This window comes from Centruroides sculpturatus, unplaced genomic scaffold (genome assembly GCF_000671375.1).
Source record: "Centruroides sculpturatus isolate CEXI.00-Female unplaced genomic scaffold, Cexi_2.0 scaffold100, whole genome shotgun sequence".
Classification (NCBI taxonomy): Eukaryota; Metazoa; Arthropoda; class Arachnida; order Scorpiones; family Buthidae; genus Centruroides; species Centruroides sculpturatus.
Window position 1 is genome coordinate 71374 of NW_019384300.1, and position 18544 is coordinate 89917.

At 34.6% G+C, this 18544-nt stretch overlaps 1 non-coding gene and 1 pseudogene across 1 annotated transcript; one reads left to right on the forward strand and one right to left on the reverse strand.

Moving 5' to 3' along the window:
- Window positions 1-2268: 2268 nt before the first annotated feature.
- The window catches only part of LOC111637042, a 34017-nt pseudogene continuing 17741 nt past the window's right edge, over window positions 2269-18544 (forward strand).
- Window positions 11011-11082, reverse strand: Trnaa-cgc. Its single transcript has one exon. It is a non-coding gene; the product is annotated as a tRNA-Ala (tRNA).

The window sequence follows — 18544 nt, forward strand, 5'->3', positions numbered from 1 at the left end:
CTCGCTGACTCCCTCAATTTGAAAAAAAAAAAAAAAAAAGTCTACTGCTTTAATTCTTTAGCCTGTCATTCTGGGAGAGTAGGTTCAAATTAGAGTCCGGGACCTCAGAAGTTTTTTGGGTCGTCTGCCCCAAACACCTCAGACTCTACCACTCGAGTGACCCAGTGGATAAAACCACAAAACACTGGTAATTAGTCATGGGTTCGACCCTCACCAAATGGCTGGTCCCATGGAGCTGGTCCCATGGGCTGGTTCCTATTTAGTAAATAGGAACCAGTTTCCTTTCAGGGAAGATTACCCCGTATTGCATCGTCGTATCTCTTCAATCCAATTAACCATATTATGTAGAGTTAATAGCGTAGAGTTATTCATAAGATTAGTTTAAAACGTTCTCGGCTCTCAGTTACAGGTTGATGGACAATATATCATTGGAAAAAAATCCATAAAATTGGCATTCTGTTCATTCTACAAGATGCCACGGGTAACAAAACGTTATAGTTACGGTATATGTTCACACAGCATAAACAGGGATGTAGAGGTAACCGGTTAGACGATCAGTTTTTCTGTCAAATAACCGCTTAATCGATTAATGGATGCATTTCCCCCCGAGTGCAATAAAATGCGGCTGAGTAATGCGGCGAAATGAAAATGTTTGATGTGATTATAGTGGTTTTTTTTATTATTTTATATTACATAATTGCGGATGTTTATTGGTTACTCTGTCTGCATGTTAAGCAGAAGTATATGTATATTGTGATATATGCAAATCGGTTGGCTGGTTGACAGTGATTGGCAATTATGGCAATTATGATAGTCATTATGTGACATTTAAGGTTGCATACGGATCCACCATATATTACTTAAGTGTCTGAAATCTGGAGTAAGGTACGTTTTATTTGTTTTTTAAAAAGACAATTTTTATTGTTTTATTGCTTTATGTTCGGTTTTTATGCTCGGCTACAGTTATGTATAGTTTTTTTGTCGTTTTATGTTTGTTTATTTGGCTGAAGAGGGGAGAATACCCGAAACGCAAATGTATAGCACGGCGTACTAACTAAATAAAGATGGAAAACTTGCCAAGTGTTGGTTAAGAGGTCACATCATTGTGCCAGTATACAATATATAAATAACAACACGGTTTCGATAATAACAAACAACTTTATTAATGTTCTGAAATACATAGTAATTCGGCAACGTGGATTCTGTCACGCCCCGCAATTAGGTGGTCGGGTGGTAGAAATTACAGATCATTCGATTTATGTCTAAATTTGGAGAATTCGTCTTGACGACTTTCCAAATGCTTCCAGCCAACCTCCGGCAGCCTCGAATGCTCTTTTTAATGATCTACATTCTACCAACTGCGTGGTCGGACTCTCATTGGGGCAGATGCCTCAAAATCACACTTACGGACGGCTTTCGGAGTGGTTCTTCCGGCTCAAACGGTCAAGGAAACTTGGTCGCTACACACGAGCTGCAGCGTTTTCGGTGCGGAGGCTCTCGGCATCCAACGGGCAGTTAATCTCAGCGCCCGTCTTAACACTCCGACGGCCATCGTCTCGGATGGCAAATCAGTTCTCCAGGCAGTCGCCAACGTAAATTTTTCCTCTCCAGCGGTCATTATTGACCTAGCTGCAACCATCAGCTCTCACTCAACACCCCTCGAAATCGGGTGGACCCCTGGTCACGTTAGCATTCACATAAATGAAGAGGCAGACCAAGCCGCTAGTCACGACACTCCCATCGGCTCCTGGTGGCTTCTCATGGCACGTGACCTCATACGCAAGATGCGGGAATCGATCATCCGCAACTACACCGATACCTGGTCTACCATTCTTCGAGGAAAGGGTTGCGCCCATCTCCGACCTTTCGTCCCTCGGATATACCATCACGCCTCGTCTCGCCATACAGAATCCCTATTAGCTAGACTTCGAACCGACACGGCCCCCTCGAACAACTTCCTCTATTCTCTACGCCAATGCGCCTCGCCAGATTCCCCCACTATGGCTCGCCAGAAACTTCCGTCCACTATTGGCTTGTCTGCCCGCAATACACACGGCCCGCTTAACCTTGGACCTCACGATCGTCCATACATTAACTCCGATATACTGGCCTCGTACCGACCTTCCTCCTCGCCAACGTATCGAAATCTTGGAGCGTTTCGTTCACCGCACCAACCGCTTTACCTAATTTCTAAGCGGAGTGATTCGGAGAAAAAGCCAACAGGCTAGAGTCTCCATATTAATAAGATAAGATAAGAAAGAAAGAAAGAAAGAAAGAAAAGTCTAAATTTGGGTTTGATAGATCCGAAAAATCCATAAAATTTACTTAATTCATATTTACAAGTCGCATTTCAGTATTAAACAGTAAGTTTATTTTTTATATTATTAAATTGTATACAGGCAGACTATAATATATTTTATTATTAATATAATGAATAATTTTAAGTTTAATTATTATAAACTAATAAATAAAAATTAAATTAAATTTTATAATGTATACCGAAACATTTAAACTGCAGATTTATCTTTATTTACATATAAATACAATATATCGTTAAGTTATTTTATTGAAAGTAATTTCGTTATTAAAAAAAATAACGGCCGACACTCATTTTATCTTAATATATTTGAATTTTTTATGATTTTATTCTTTTGTACTGGCTTATATAAAGAGGGGAACCAGCGAATGCAATTTGGACGGGCCCCGGATACAGAGGGGCCTAAACTTAGTATTTTATGCAAAATACTGGGGGCACTGAGCACTAAGTTGTACGTTAGGTTTGGGAAAGTAATAAAACAAATACATGCATTTTGGGCCCCTCTTCCGAGTGGGCCCTGTGCGGGTGCACCTGTTGCACCTGCCTAATTACGGCACTGCTCACAGATTCGAACCCGGAATTTTCTATAATAAAAATCGTAAAAACCTGCTAATAAATTTGATATATATTGATAGTTTTCGTTAATATTATCTGTCGGAAATCTTTAGTTTCCTGTGTCCAAAGAAATTTCGAATGGAGAATACCAGCGTGTGGGATAATTATTGAACAGTTCTGGATTCTCGGGTGCCATATTAAAAACTTTTATTGTAAATCTTTAAGAAAAAAGCTTAAAGAAAAATACAAAAATGTTTTCGAAAACTTCTCGGCCTGCCGATGCGAGAATCTGAGTTCGAATTAGGTTCAAACCTTATAATTGTTTATAGGGAGTACGGTCCCATTCTTCACTAATGTTAATCGGCGATATTGATCTCATAGGGCTCTCTGTGCATAAAGGGGACTAAAACATTTCAACATAAACAAAAAAAGAAATGTTAGTCGACCTCATTGCAAGTCAGATCCACCAAAAATAACGTAATTAATCCTTTTAATTCCCAGCAATTTTTGATATTAATGTAATTAAACATAAAAATACTTAAAACTGAAAAAAACGAAAGAAATGTGTTAATTTTGAAGAAAAAGCTTCAAGCTTTATTTTCCATTGTCTCGCCTTTCTGCGAAATTTGACACTGATGAGTCATTGTGTTTACAGCTGAATGACCTTGAGAACAGCTGGTGTTGGATTTCCCGGGACATTCTCATAGAAGTCTCGGGAGGCGAAGGGTTTAAAGTAGGGTGAATACTAGCTGGAGGTATATTTTTAAATATTTTTAAAAAATTAAAATTTTTATTGCGATTTCCGACCCCCCGACTTAATTAAACGTATATATAATAAAAATTAATTTAAAAAATTAAAAAACGATTGGAGGTCGTTTTTGATATCAGAGAGTAGCTTTAAATAACTTTACCAAAGTAAAATCCGTGCACTACAACTTTAAAACGATTAATTAAATTTGATTTAAAAAAATCCCATTAAAAAACAATTAAGCGTTAATCGTGCGTCATTAAAGGTAAATTAAAATCGCGATAAAATTTTTTCGCGCGGGTAAAATTTTTGAAAAAATTTGGAGACTTAAAAAATCATTCCAAAAATCCAAAAAAAAACATTTGGGGGCCGAAAGGACCGAGTTTTCTGTACCGCTATGTAATCTGCCCGAGTTAACTCGGGGCCTGCCAGGCAACTTATAATACGTTGGGTGTCCCATGTTAATCAAATCAAATCATATTTCATCTGATTTTTAGTAAAAAGAATAAAATTTATAATCGTATATTCTAATTTAATAGAATTTTAAAATGCAAGTCCATACACAGACAAAGGACAAGCTTTATAAAGTTTATTTAACGGAATATACAACTCTTCGCCAAAATATTAGAATGTTTAAAGGACCACTCAGTTATTATTTTTGTAATGTATGGTGCTGCTAGATCATGTTGGAAGGAAAGTTCCTCTTCGTTGTATCGCGTTAGTATGCCTTTTCAATCGTTCTCCACACAGTTGGTCCTGAACCCCAAATGATAAACAAAATCGTCATCTGTCGTGAAATGACACATAATGCCCCTCTTGCACCCAGTCTTTTCTTCACAACTTAACTCATTTCCTGCCGCTATTTCTTTCTTTATGTGTGTCTAAGCTGTACTGCACTCGACGATTCTTCAATATTTTGAATAATCCATTACTTGTTATCTCCGTTTTCTACCATTGTTTTTGTATAAACTTAAAATGATATGTTTGAAATGATGTAGAGTAATTCATTTTCTAGAAGGGGCAATGAGTATCTTTCTCTTGTTTACGACGATTGAGATTATTTCAGTATTCTAATTTTTTGTCAGAGTCAACGTGTTTGATTTTTTGACGAGGAGTTGTAAATACATTCCTCCCACTCGTATCATTGGCGTGTTAACACGTATTATGTATACAAGTGTGTTCAGTGGCTATGAAGAAAAGGGCATCGTATGTACATTATAAACTGTATATTTTATATAATCCCTTGATTAACGCATTTAATTAAGAAAAGGGCGACCCGATCCGTACTTTGGGGCACTTGTCTCAAGTGTTTCGATGTACGGGTGCTCTTGGGTATATTATAGACCTTCAAATATCCAAAGTTTATTTATCAGAATAGTGTAAACTTTTACGTCAAATTGACGTCATTTTTATAATTTCCCATAATAAAAATATAAGAATGACGTTAAATTGACATAAAAGTGTATTTTATTCTGACAAAAGATTACGCATCTCTTTGTATAGAAACTTTTGAATCACTCGGTATCAAATGTATTAATTTTACTACATCTTTTTAAATATAATATACAGAAGTTTGCCCATTGATCCACACATAACATCCTAATAATTTTTTGATTGACTTCTCTGTGAACGAACGTAAGCACAAGACAATAAATAGGATTGTTCTCTACACCTGTACAGCAAAATGTATTTAATGGAATCCTGTATTATATAAATTAGAGGAGAAAATAACAATAATATATATAAGAAATTATTACTAGGATTTATTACTTAAATCCATGTTAAAATTAAAATATAAATATTATTATTATTTATTATTATTATATAACAATCCAGTAAAACAAATAAAACACTATAAAATCGTGCTTGTATAGAATTAGATATGCATATGATTTATTTTACTTACAAATATTTATATATTGTATTATTTTTAAGTGTTTTTGGGGGGTTAAACTTTTTATAAAATAAAATATTTTATGTGTCATTTAATTTTACAACTTGTTAAAGGAAAAAATATATATATACCACGTATTTTTCCATTCTTTAAAACCCAATTGTTTCGGAAATGACTATAATAATTTTTAATGATTATTGTAGATCGTTAAACAAGGCTATTACAGTATTCCTTTTTGTCTTTCTTTGTTGATTATGAAATAGCACACTGCGTGTAACTACTGTAGTACTGTATTTCGTCGTCTATTATAAAAAAATAACTTTTTATAATAAGTTTTCCTTAGATTTTTTTAACTTTATTGTTTCATAAACGAAAATTAATTATATCCAAGGATTTGATGACTCCAGAGAGGCAGTAAAGGCGCCTCCTCTCCTCTGGGATTTTAATTTATTCGATAGTAATTTACTCAAAAAATTAATTTTGTGATCTAAAATAACTCCATTCGACAAATTTTTATTTGAAATTTTAATTTAATTGACATCTGAAATTAATTTTGTGATTAGTGCCACTCAAACCACTACTATTGGAAAGTACAAAGAACGTTAAATAATTACAAAATCATTTACTCCAATGTATTTTAACGCAAAAATGATTTAATAGTAATACAGAAATGTACGAAGAAGAAGGGAGGTGTGGGTGCAATGCCTAATGTGATCGCATAGCTCACATTAGGCATTGCACCCACACCTCCCCATGACTATCGTCTGCAAACAGACAAGCAGTGTCATCTTTAAAGCCAGGCAAGTCATCATCGCTTCAATATTGGCGCAAGAACGGTGTGCCCATTTATCACAACTGCTACATTTATTGTTATTTTTCAAATAAATAAACATAAAAGTTTTAACTTACTCGTAGACTATTTACTTTACCAGACGATACTCTCACTTCGCGCGTGCTCAGTTTCGCTATTTTGTAAGCAGACGATATTTTTTTTTTCATGAAAAAAATGTTTATTTCGATTGTTATCTTACATTTTATTTCTCGTTAAGATAGTATTTAAATTAAAAAAATGTTTTCGTAAATAAAATAAAACGTAAAAAACGTTATTTTATGGTTTGAATTTGTTGGTAATACCGAACACCGGGGGAGTTGGGTTCCGTATTAAAAGCATCGATGGGGTCCGTATTTCGCGTGTCTCCGTCTTGGGTTAACTTAATTCCTGTCGGCACCAAACTTTAAAAACGTGAAAATCACATAGATTAATACGTACCCCTAAGTCTCTGGAACGGAATACGTGCACCGGTGAACCTACAACTACACGATTTATATTTTAAAAATAATTAAATTCGCTTAGCATTCAAAACTTGCGAATTTTGAAAAAAACAAATTTGCCAATTAAATACGGACAACTGTTTAACTGAAGTAAAACGGGTTTTCCCCTCGCTGTGGGATGTCTGCCTAGTTCGGTTCGGCCACAGTTTGCTACAGTTCGCCTTTATTATCGGTTCGAAATGGGGTGGTTCCACAATATCCGCAGTGTTCCATAATACCACCTTCTCCTCTATTACTATTCCGGATTATTGTTATATCTAAATAATTAATTTTACTACTTTCTTTTCTCCTTCGTGTTCAAATTTTTAAGTAGTACTGAATGTATTTGAATAATTCAGGGTTATGCTGTCATTCGTTGCTGCGTTCTATAATTAATTTTCAATTTTGTTTCAAATAGGTCTATAATTGTCATTTTATTGCACGAAGTAAAACGTCGCTCCTAAAATTTTCTCCCGATCTTCTTTGGTCCCTCCTTGAATACCGCAATCTTTTAAGGATGCTAAATCTTAATATCGATATAAAAAATAGTATAAAAGTAAATACAGTAAGATAAAACAATCGGATATTAGTGCCTATAATTTAATTCAAAAATTCAAAAATTAATGTTGTCACGTTCTAGTCATCATGATGCCACTGTAATCGTTCAATCATTAATCAACACCTGAAAATTATATGTTGCGCTTCCTGTCCGTGCGAATGTATGTCACAGACTAATGTTTGCTTTCTAGAAACTTTTCATTTCTGCAGAAAATTAATTTATTCAGTACCGAAATTATATATTAAATAAATTATTACTAGAAACAATTTGGCTTTGACAAAAATACAATGAAACAATACCAATAGCCATTACTCATTACGATGGATTTTCGTTCGAAATTAAAACGAAAATTATACTAGATTATTTTTCGAGTGTAATACCATCGTGTCATTTGTTGTTTATAAAAGAAGGGTCTCCAAAAAGGAGGGTTTCAAAATGGTCTTTGCGTGGCTACAAAAGTCATGCTGTAAGATAGAGCCAACATGTGGCTGGAAAATAAAATCTCCCTGAGAATTTGTTTGGACGTTTGTTTGTTTGTTCACTATACATTCCTAGGCCGTTCGACCAATTGCGACGAAACTCGGCAATTACGTTTATATACACATAACTTAGATAATGTCTTAATCCGACCTCAAAATATCTATTGGGTTTCTGTAAATCAATTAATCAATTTCTACCTTTATTTGATTTACTGGTTTACACGTAGCGTCGTCTATTGGCAAAAATTTAACAAAAATAATAATCTTACAATATAATCGAGATGAGTTGATAATAATAATAATAAAGTTTGCATCACTGCGTCAGGATTAGCTAAACACCTAACACATATCATTATCAATCCACAAGGCATGCCAAAATTTCTTACTCAAGGCATCACCTACAAGAAACCTAAAAACAACAATACCACAGACCCCAAACAATACAGACCAATTACATGTCTTCCAACATTATACAAATTATTGACATCCTGTATCACGAACAAAATATACAAAAATGTTGAAGAACACGACATTCTTACGGGACAACAAAAGGTTGCCGTAGAAATCATAGGGGATGTAAAGAACAGATACTCATAGATTCAGCCATTCTACGGCAAGCACACAAACAACACAGAAACATACACATGGCATATATAGACTACAGAAAAGCATTCGACAGTCTTCCACGCAGTTGGTTGCTACAAATTCTACACATGTACAAAATACATCCATCACTCATTGCATTCTTCCAAACACTATGCAGCACTGGAGAACAACACTACATCTCAGGATTCATAACCCTTCCATACATACAAACCAAATATTCATTAGGCGAGGTACTTTTTAAGGAGATTCTTTGAGTCCTCTCTGGTTCTGCCTAATCCCGAACCCATTATCCAACATGTTAAACAACACGCAATATGGCTACAATATCAGACACGAAAAAATAACACATTTTACGCTGTCACATCTCATGTACATGGACGACATAAAACTTTATGCATCCACACAAAAACAACTTTATCAACTCCTACAAATCACATATTCATACACCAAGGACATACAAATGGAGTTTGGCTTAGACAAATGCAAAACACTTCACATAGAAAAAGGAATCCTGAAGAAAGAAGATTTTGCACTTGGAAATGGAGATGTTATTGAATCCATGGAAGAGGGCGAGTTCTACAAGTATTTAGGATTCCAACAGGCCAAACTAACAGAAACACATACATCACACTACAGACGGCCACTATATTGAATTCGTGTCATATTGTTAGGAAATTCCCAAATACAGACACACACACACTGACACACTTATTTAATTTTTGTCTTGTTTTGATTGCTATGCCTTGACTCTGATCTGGCATAGTACACAACTGCCGGTGTCAATCGAGTATAACTCACAAAACCCAACATAATAATAATAAGCGCAGAGCCCAAACGGTTAGGAGTTGAAAGTTGAAATTTGGTACACAGTTAGGGTACGTCATGAGAATGCATACTAAAAAGAACTTTTTGGAAATTCCCCCGTGGAAGAGAGGGGGAGGATTAAGGATTACCTTAAAGAACTCGGCTTCTGCTATACTACTATTTTAGATCCGTTTTTTACGGGAAATCGGACATATTTTAAAACCCATCTAAAAACTCTAATTAGCCTCGGAAGAGGGGGACCTAATTGTTGCACACTATGAAAACAACTAAAATCGGCTATATAACTATAAAGTCAAGCTTGACGTTCTGCAACTCTTGACAAAGCCATTCTTACTGGATGTTGCTCAAGTAGGACTTCACGGCATTCAGAGGTCTCCGTTGTTCTTATTCTTTTAGATATGTTTAGATCTTAAAAGTTGCCTGACCAATTTTACTCTTACACTTTCCCCTAGGCATTTTGCTTTTCGACAAAATAGTTATGGATGTCTATACCTCCATAACTGCAGTAATTGCAGTCACCCGCAAGCATTAAATCCAAACGGAGATGATTATTACTATACGGTATATATTCTAATAATCATCTCCGTTTGGATTTAATGCTTTAAGTCCAACCCTGGACTTCCTGTNGATGATTATTACTATACGGTATATATTCTAATAATCATCTCCGTTTGGATTTAATGCTTTAAGTCCAATCCTGGACTTCCTGTAATTCTTGCAAGCATATTGTGAAAATTACAATAATTATTTTACATGAAAATGAATTATTATTTCTATTTTAAAAAATATATAATTATTTTTTCAGGTGGTAGATTTATCAAAGAGAAAAACGAAATGATCGATTCTTTGATCCCAGATATCAACAAATTTTCGTATTTATTTTATATTATTACACCCGAAGAATCTTTGTATAAAGAAGTGGAAAATGTTCCCACATATTTAAATGATGTAAGATTAATATTACTACTTATTTACATATTTTAATATTATTTTAATTGATAAAACATAAAACTCTTCCAGCTTTTGCCATGGTTTTTCGTCTCGATAACAATAGAATTTTTTGTATTAACATACAACAGAAAAATGGCAGTAAGTGATTTAATTTCTTCTCTGTCACAAGGAATAATTCAAGATTGCATCAGGTACGTTTACGAACAATTAGAGAAGAATAAACGTATTCAAATTAATTAAACATTTGGCATTCTGCGTTTTAGAATATTATTCAAATTTACCGGTGGAATAAGTGTTTACATTTGGGTCTACGAAAACTGGAGATTAGTAGACATACCTTGGAATTCCACGACAGCGTGGTGGTCTTGCCTGTTAGCAGTGGATTTTCTATTCTATTGGTACCATAGAGCCGCTCATGGTAAGTTCGTAAGTTCGTGGCTTATTCTGCAACTAATACATTGAGTTATATGACCCAAATTTTCTCCAATTTCGAGTGGCCCAACCATGAATTAATGTAAAATACGATAATATGCAAAATGATAAATTTAATTATTATTAAGATGGCGGCTGGTATGGAACCCTCCATCTTAGAAACTCGTGTATGATTTTTCCGTATAAATTATTATGCACATACAGCAATTGCCATTTTTGTGTGCATTTCTTCTAATCCCTTGATGATATTACTTGATAAATTTTGCTAGTATATATTATAAAGTCCTCCATATCGCTATCGTGGATGACAAAAAAAAAATCTAAATGCCCAGATGGAGGTGCCGGGGTTCGAACCCGGGACTTTTCGCATGCGAAGCGAACACTCTACCACTGAGCTACACCCCCTCGTCGAATAAAGTATTGATTTGCGTGTCATATTGACTTGTTTTAACGGTTAGAGTAATCGAAAAATCATTAATAATAGAATAAAACAGAATAGCAATAAATACAGTCAATTGTCAAATTTTATCATCCTACAAAGAGATTTATTTATTTTGGTGTTTGTCTACATTTTGGCCCTTCACATGAACCCTATGAGAAAGGCCCTAACCTAAGCTGTAACATGTAATAGGGTTTTTCTGGAACCAAGTAATGATACGTAAAAATGCGAGGCCCTAAAATATAGAATTGTAAAGCAAGGCCCTCAGTTGCAGTCTATATAAATCCCTTGCGTGTGAGCGCCCTTATAAACTTACATTTAGCCTACAATTTGCAGTTTAACATGCAGCCTTAGCATGCATGTTAAACTCTTCTCTGACTGCGGGTCCTCCATCAAAATAACTTAAATTTTTTCCTTCTTACTTAGTTCCACGCTGTATCCGTAAAAGAATAAACCAGGATCAACGTAGTTCCAGTGGTTCTAAACTTGTGAGACACCCGTTTTTCCATTATTTAAATGAATAAAATGTAGTAAAAAAACAATTAAACAAATATTTAATTGAAGAGTCAATAAATGATATATTTATTCCATAAATTCTAATTTTTCATTTAGTATGTAATATATAATTCTTTAAAAGTTGAAAATTGTATTGAAATAATGATAATTTTTATTTTTATAGTTTAATTTCCATTGACAGCAACATAAAGTGTACCCTTTGTGTTGCTGTCAATGAGCGCATTGCCTAGTAAAGCGGCTTCAATACAGCTGGATAAGGAAACCAATGATACAGTCCGTATTAAATGAAAAGGGCTGTGTCGTGGCTGGCTAATTCAACTGTATTAAAGCCGCTCTACCATCAATGCGCCGTAAAACATATCAGGTTGAATGCGTTATCCTAACTGGATGATTAAATCCTACTCAAATATCATTCAAATCGGTGTTCAGTACGTTTTCCCTAAACTCTATTCCGTTTACTACGAACTTCGACACAGGATATGCAAGATCCTATAGTTAAGTTTAGTAACTAACTAAAATCCAGCCCTATGAGACTAAGATACACCCTGGCCGTTTAATTTTTCAAGGCCCAAATACATGTATACAAATTTTTTCAGCTGTTTTCTTATTTAAAAGTTTTTAAATAAAACGGAATGAATGATTTGGATATATATTTTGAGGATCCATAAACTTGGACGAAATATCTCGTACAGGGTGTTTAGATAGGTTTATTTGGTTACGCCTCCCGGGAGGACTTTTTATGGGAAATTGTCTCCTATTTAGGTGTTACAAAGGTAAAGAAAACTCGGAAAAATCCACGTGACCAGGCGCGAACCCAGTGTTCAATAGTTTCATCCATTCGGCCACTGGTGGGCCACCGTTCGAATCGATTTGTGAAAGGCCTTTGCTAATTAAGAAAATGATTACCGGTATATGATATTAAACAGTTCCTGCATTTTTATGGTTTTACTTGATTTACAAATGTACTTAAATTTAATTTTAGAAATACATTTTTTGTGGGCCGTTCATCAAGTGCATCACAGTTCCGAAGAATTTAATTTATCCACCGCTTTAAGGCAATCCGTTCCACAAGATTTCGTGATGTGGGTAAGCGAGATTTTGTTATAATGTATAAAACTTAACAAATCAAAATTAACCTTTATACATTTTAGTGTTTAACGTAACAAAAGATAGTAATATTCATTTTACAGGGTCATTATCATTATCAATCGTACTCTGTAATATAATACATCCCTCCTTTTTTTCTTTCCGCTATTCCGAGTTTTTGTAAATCTCTGAGACCCACTGAACCCGAAAAAGTAAAAAAAAACGGAAAAAATTCCGCACGCGTGTGTATGTGTTTGTTTTTTTGTTCATGTGTGTTGGCATCTATTTCGTTTAATATCGCCTTTACTCGTAACAGATACAGTAAATGATGTAAAAGTAAAGAATAAACCGTTATTTATTGCTTGAATTTCTAATTTTCTAAAAAAAGTTACAACTTTGAAAGCCAAAAATTCATCTATCAGTTCATAACAGCAATGATCTTGCTATAGAATCATGGTATACAGTCAAACTCGATATAGCACCCTCCTCGTACTTACGAACGGATCTTCGACATAAATATTAGATAATCCATAGATGCTGGAAGATTCTCTAAGGCTGAGATCATACGGATTGATATTATTCGTGCGGAATTATTTTGGTGCTGAGATATTGTGACAATACATGGGAGTGAACGAGAGCTAACGGGAACAATAAAATATCAGCGCACAAACTGGGGCCATATTCTGGTCACTGTCTCTGGTCTCTCGTCGCTCACAAGCCGGTCGCTGATTGGCTAATCATTTGGATTAGCCAATCAGCGACCGGCTTGAAAGAGACCGGAGAAGTGACCAGAATACGACCCGATTTCTTCATTATCCTCATCTCTGAATTGAGAACGACCTAGTCCTCTGATAGGGCCGGAAAGGTAGTGTGGGCCCTTTTTTTTCCTTTAGCGAGACCCCAGACCTCATTTCTATACACGATCCTACTTTGAAACTGCTACATTTTAGCGGCTCACTCGATTTATTACCATTTTTAGAGGTAGGTGTACGTATATCGAGACTCGACTGTAATTAAATCCAAATATAACATGGCTCTTTAAATAAATATGGCAATTTTTTAATTATTTATATCGATTTACTCTTCCAGATATCATATATTCCCATTGCTCTCTTCATTCCTCCGCCAATATACGCCGTACACGTTCAATTTAACTTGCTCTATCAGTTTTGGATTCACAATGAGGTAATGTTATTTGTCGTTTTGAATTATTATTCCGATATTTTTTCGCCATATTTTACATATTTATACAAATAAATATACATCAATTTATAGCAAAAGAATAATTCTTAAAACTTCAAAGTTTTACACTATGATTTTAAAATTATAACTCGAATAACAATTAACAACTAGCTGCAAGTACCCGCTTCTCTGGGTTTTTATTTGTTCGTACATTTATCTGTAATATAGTTTTTTTTACATAAAAGACTGTTTCTCTTCCTCTACATAATCTTTCTCATTCGATGTGTTTCCGTATAATTTTCAAGTTGCTCTTCTATCCGAGTATTTCTGTTTCGTTGATAATTTTCTCGTAGCAATGTTAGATGTACTTCTCTTTCTTCCGCGGTTTCATTTCTCCGCGCCATCTTTTGCCTTTGAGATATGATTCGAGACAGCAAAAATTCTTTCTTATGCTTTGGCATTTTTTTTTTATTTTTACTTTTCACACTTCACTATTCACTTTCTACTTTTTTCTGTTATTCGTACACTTTTACTTATGAAAAATCAACTGAAGCGTGTGGGTCACAGATCTCCAAAAGCCATCTCCACTACTCACACATAACGGTTCTCGACTATTCGAAAACATTTAAGATTAAGATTACATTATAGCTAATCTTACCCGTTTTCACAGAATGCAAGAATTGGGTCCCCGTTTCCAGACTAATTGGAGAATTTTTACGAGTCTAAAAATAGGTTCGTGGGTATGTGGACACTTAAGCCATTATGGATTTGGCCAGGTGGTGAAGAATAGGGTCTGACACATCTGGATACACCATCCCGAAAAACTCCAGAGCAGTAGCTGCAATCTTAACCGCTCGACCATACGTGTTGAATTGTCTTATAACACCAATCCACTCCTTATTATGGCAGGAAGGAACCTACAAAGGATCCAATCTGCCTTGCTGTGAAAAGGACAAATTATAAACTCCAAAATTAATATTTGTCTTCCAATTTTTCGTCCAGATTTCTTATTTTTATATCAGCTACAGTTAATTTCTTTATATTACAGTTCATAAATACACTCGGTCCTCTCGAATATATAATAAATACTCCAAGTCACCACAGGGTACATCACGGTAAGCTTAAACTTTATATTGAGTTAAATTTGAAACAATCGTTAAAATTATTGCTAATTTAGGCCGAAATCGATATTGCATCGATAAGAATTACGCTGGAGTTCTCATTATTTGGGATCGCATTGTTTGGCACTTTTGAACTGGAGTCAGACAAAGTGGTATACGGGCTAACATACCCCATAAACACTTTCAATCCTGTGAAAGTTCAGGTAAGTTATTAAATAATATCAAGAAAATATATTAGAAACTTATTAAACAATACATTTTTCCACGTAGTTTGGCCATCTCCTGTATTTATGGAATGCCTTCTGGGAAGCCAAAGGAGCTAAAAACAAATTATTCACTGTTATAAAAGGACCCGGATGGAAGCCGGGAAAACCGTGGCACGGAGATCCGGAAGACATACCAAATGTAAATTTAATTATATAAAATATTTTATTTGATAAAATTTAATGCCCTTTAATTCTGCAGGTATCGTATCCCGTCGATAAATACAATCCGAAGTTGGAATTTTGGTGTTGCTTGTACGTGTTGGCTCAATTCTTTTTAATTGCTGTAGCTTATATATTGTTAGCAACTCATCACAAGGTATGTTCACTGAAAACATTAAGATTAACAATGTATAATTTTTAAAAAATGTTTGCTACTATTATTATTATTATTTAAAGAGTGGAGAGCAGATCTGAATCTAAATATCAACTTATAGAAAGAGAATATGGTCACAATGCCGGGATGCAAATTTTAATTTTGAAAAAAATCACTTGTCTTTCGTTCGTATATACCAGTGTTTCTCAACGGGGGGCGATATCGCCCCCGTTGAGAAACACAGATCGCCCAAGTGTTATGTTGCCATATCTAAACAAACAAACTGAACACTGATCGCGGGTTCGCATCTGACCAACGGGCTAACTATGTGGAGTTTTCCGGATTTTCTTCACGTGTCTAATTCCTAAATACGGACCATTTCCTAAAGAAAGTCCTCCTGTGGCATATCGCCGAATTCTTGTGTTGTCTACAGCCCGATTGACACCACGCATAAGCAGCTAACATCCTATCTCTCGCGCGCGAACCCGCGTTGCCGGCGGCTTGAACATTTACACTTAGTGAACTTGAGAGGATTTGAACTTCTCCGTCCGTTCACTATTCGAAAGTAACCCAAAAGCTTGCAAGCATTAGCATTTGAAAATATTATATATATATATATATAATATTTGTATATAATGTATTTATTTTAAAAAATTCTCTCTCTATATATATATTGATAATTTTCTAAAATAAATACCCGGTACATTTCTGCGATTCTTTAATGTTAACTTTATTCGTTCTATTATATAAGATTAAAGAATTTCAGAAATCAATTTTCTTACAAATTTATTTAATATAAAAAGAATATTTTATAACTGAAGCAAACTGAACATTTTAACAGGATGTAAAATGTTTTAATTTGGTGGAGTTTTGTCACGTGTATATATGTTATGAAGTTTTTTATTTTATAAAATTAATAATGTACAGTATATACATATGCCGACAAATACTAAAGAAAGTATATATGTATTAAGACTGAAAAGAGAGTTGCTATGTCCAAATGCATATTGTGAAATAAATACATTGGATTATGCTGCAAATTAAGTGTCTCAAGGTCATTCTGTTCCGTGTTTATCTCACTTGTCAGTTTGATAAGNGGGTTACTCAAATATTTTACGTTTTTTGATACTAAATTAACATCTGAAGTATAATTTTTTATTGTTTTTATATTTTTCAATATATTTATTTTGTTTGTACAAAATAAAAAAATAATTTTTAACGATACAATAGTCTTTGTTAGGCTTAACATCGACGAAAATTCAACGCGGAGCGACACGCAACAGAGAAAAATTTCGACATTGGATACGTTAAACTAGTTTTTCATACGTAAATCAGTTATCCGAAATATCAGTTATCCGGACAACCCCAGTCCCCAATTGATTCGGAAAATCGACGCTCTACTGTACATAACTTTTAGTTGTTTTTTATTTTGGAATTTCTATAGTATAGGAGCAATCAACTAACCATTGGATTCTCTATTGCCAAAAACTGAGGTTAGTCTGATAGTCTCTATATATTGCCAAATCATTCTTAGGCCATGAAGGACACTTTCTGACATCATGTCATAGCTTGATCAAGCCACAAAAAGGTGGGCTATGTTGTGCCATGGCAAAGTATTTCAGCATGACATGAAGTAGCTGTGTGGCAACCATAAGGAGAAAAGAGAAAGTATAAATTTGCAGAATTAAACAGAGTAGACCAAACATGGAGTGGTATGTCTAAAGTTTGCAATGGCCCACAGATGTTGCAGAGTTTCACTTCAGATGAACGTGTCATTATTGTGAGTCTTTTGAGGCTAGATGCTGGTTTCTTCCATATATATGATGAGGGAATGTTTGCCAACTCTGTTGTATTCTGATGTAAACAATACATACAAGTACAGTACAGTATTTTCTGAGGAAACACTCATACTTATTTTTTTAACCCCATTCCCGATAACCCGGCATTTTCACAAACTTGGCCACCCTTCGATCCAAATTAGGCCGAGTTTTCGAGACTCTACTGTAGTAACAGCGATCCCTTGGATGCCAAGATGGCCCATTAAAAAGTGAATTTTCCCACTATTCTGGGCAGTTCATCAACAATTGATATTGATATTGCCAAAGCAATCTACAAAAGATATTTGCCATAGAAGATGGCAGTTCTCGAAGACCGTGAATCTGCCATAGAACGCAGTCTTCCATAATTTCAAAGATGCCATAGAAGGCAGTTCCTCGTAGTTGAGTTTGTCATATAACTCCAGAAAATTAGCTGCCATAGAAAAGTCTCGCTTTATATATGATATTTTAACTTTATGTACATAATTATAAGAGAATGTATTAATATTTAAACACGTTTATCGTTCCGTAGCAAGCTATTTATATTGGATGCTCTTTTATAGATCATTCTCGAGTTTTTATCTGAAAAAGAGCACCCAATATCTATAGCTTGCTACGGAACGATAACCATAGCGTCAAAAAGGAAGAGAAAGCTGGGGTATATAAAATGAAAATATATAACAGAAAAAATAATGGGACTTAAAAACCCTTAAATCATGTTTCTTTCTAGTTAGCTTTGTTTTTTTATGTTTTATTTGTTTATTTAATATACACACTTCTTTCAATTTATTTTTAAGTTAAATTATTTTTTTGAATTTTAAATATGTAAAATATTCAATAACTGTACGTTCCATTTTGGAACATTTATAATATTAAACCCTGACGATGGCCTATATTAGATAGGATGAAAACTTTTGTAAAAATAAAAGAATTTTAAGCTCGGCAAAAGCAGGTGTTGGCGAAACTGAACTGTTAACTTCAGTTTTATTTCCCACTTTTTTCGCAGTAATTTATTTTTTTGGAATGTGCGCATATGTACTGAGTTTGATGAACCTTTAGACTTCCATCCAAATTCACAGCAATACTTATTATTTACAATTGTAGGTTGAACACTTTCTAATTCTAAC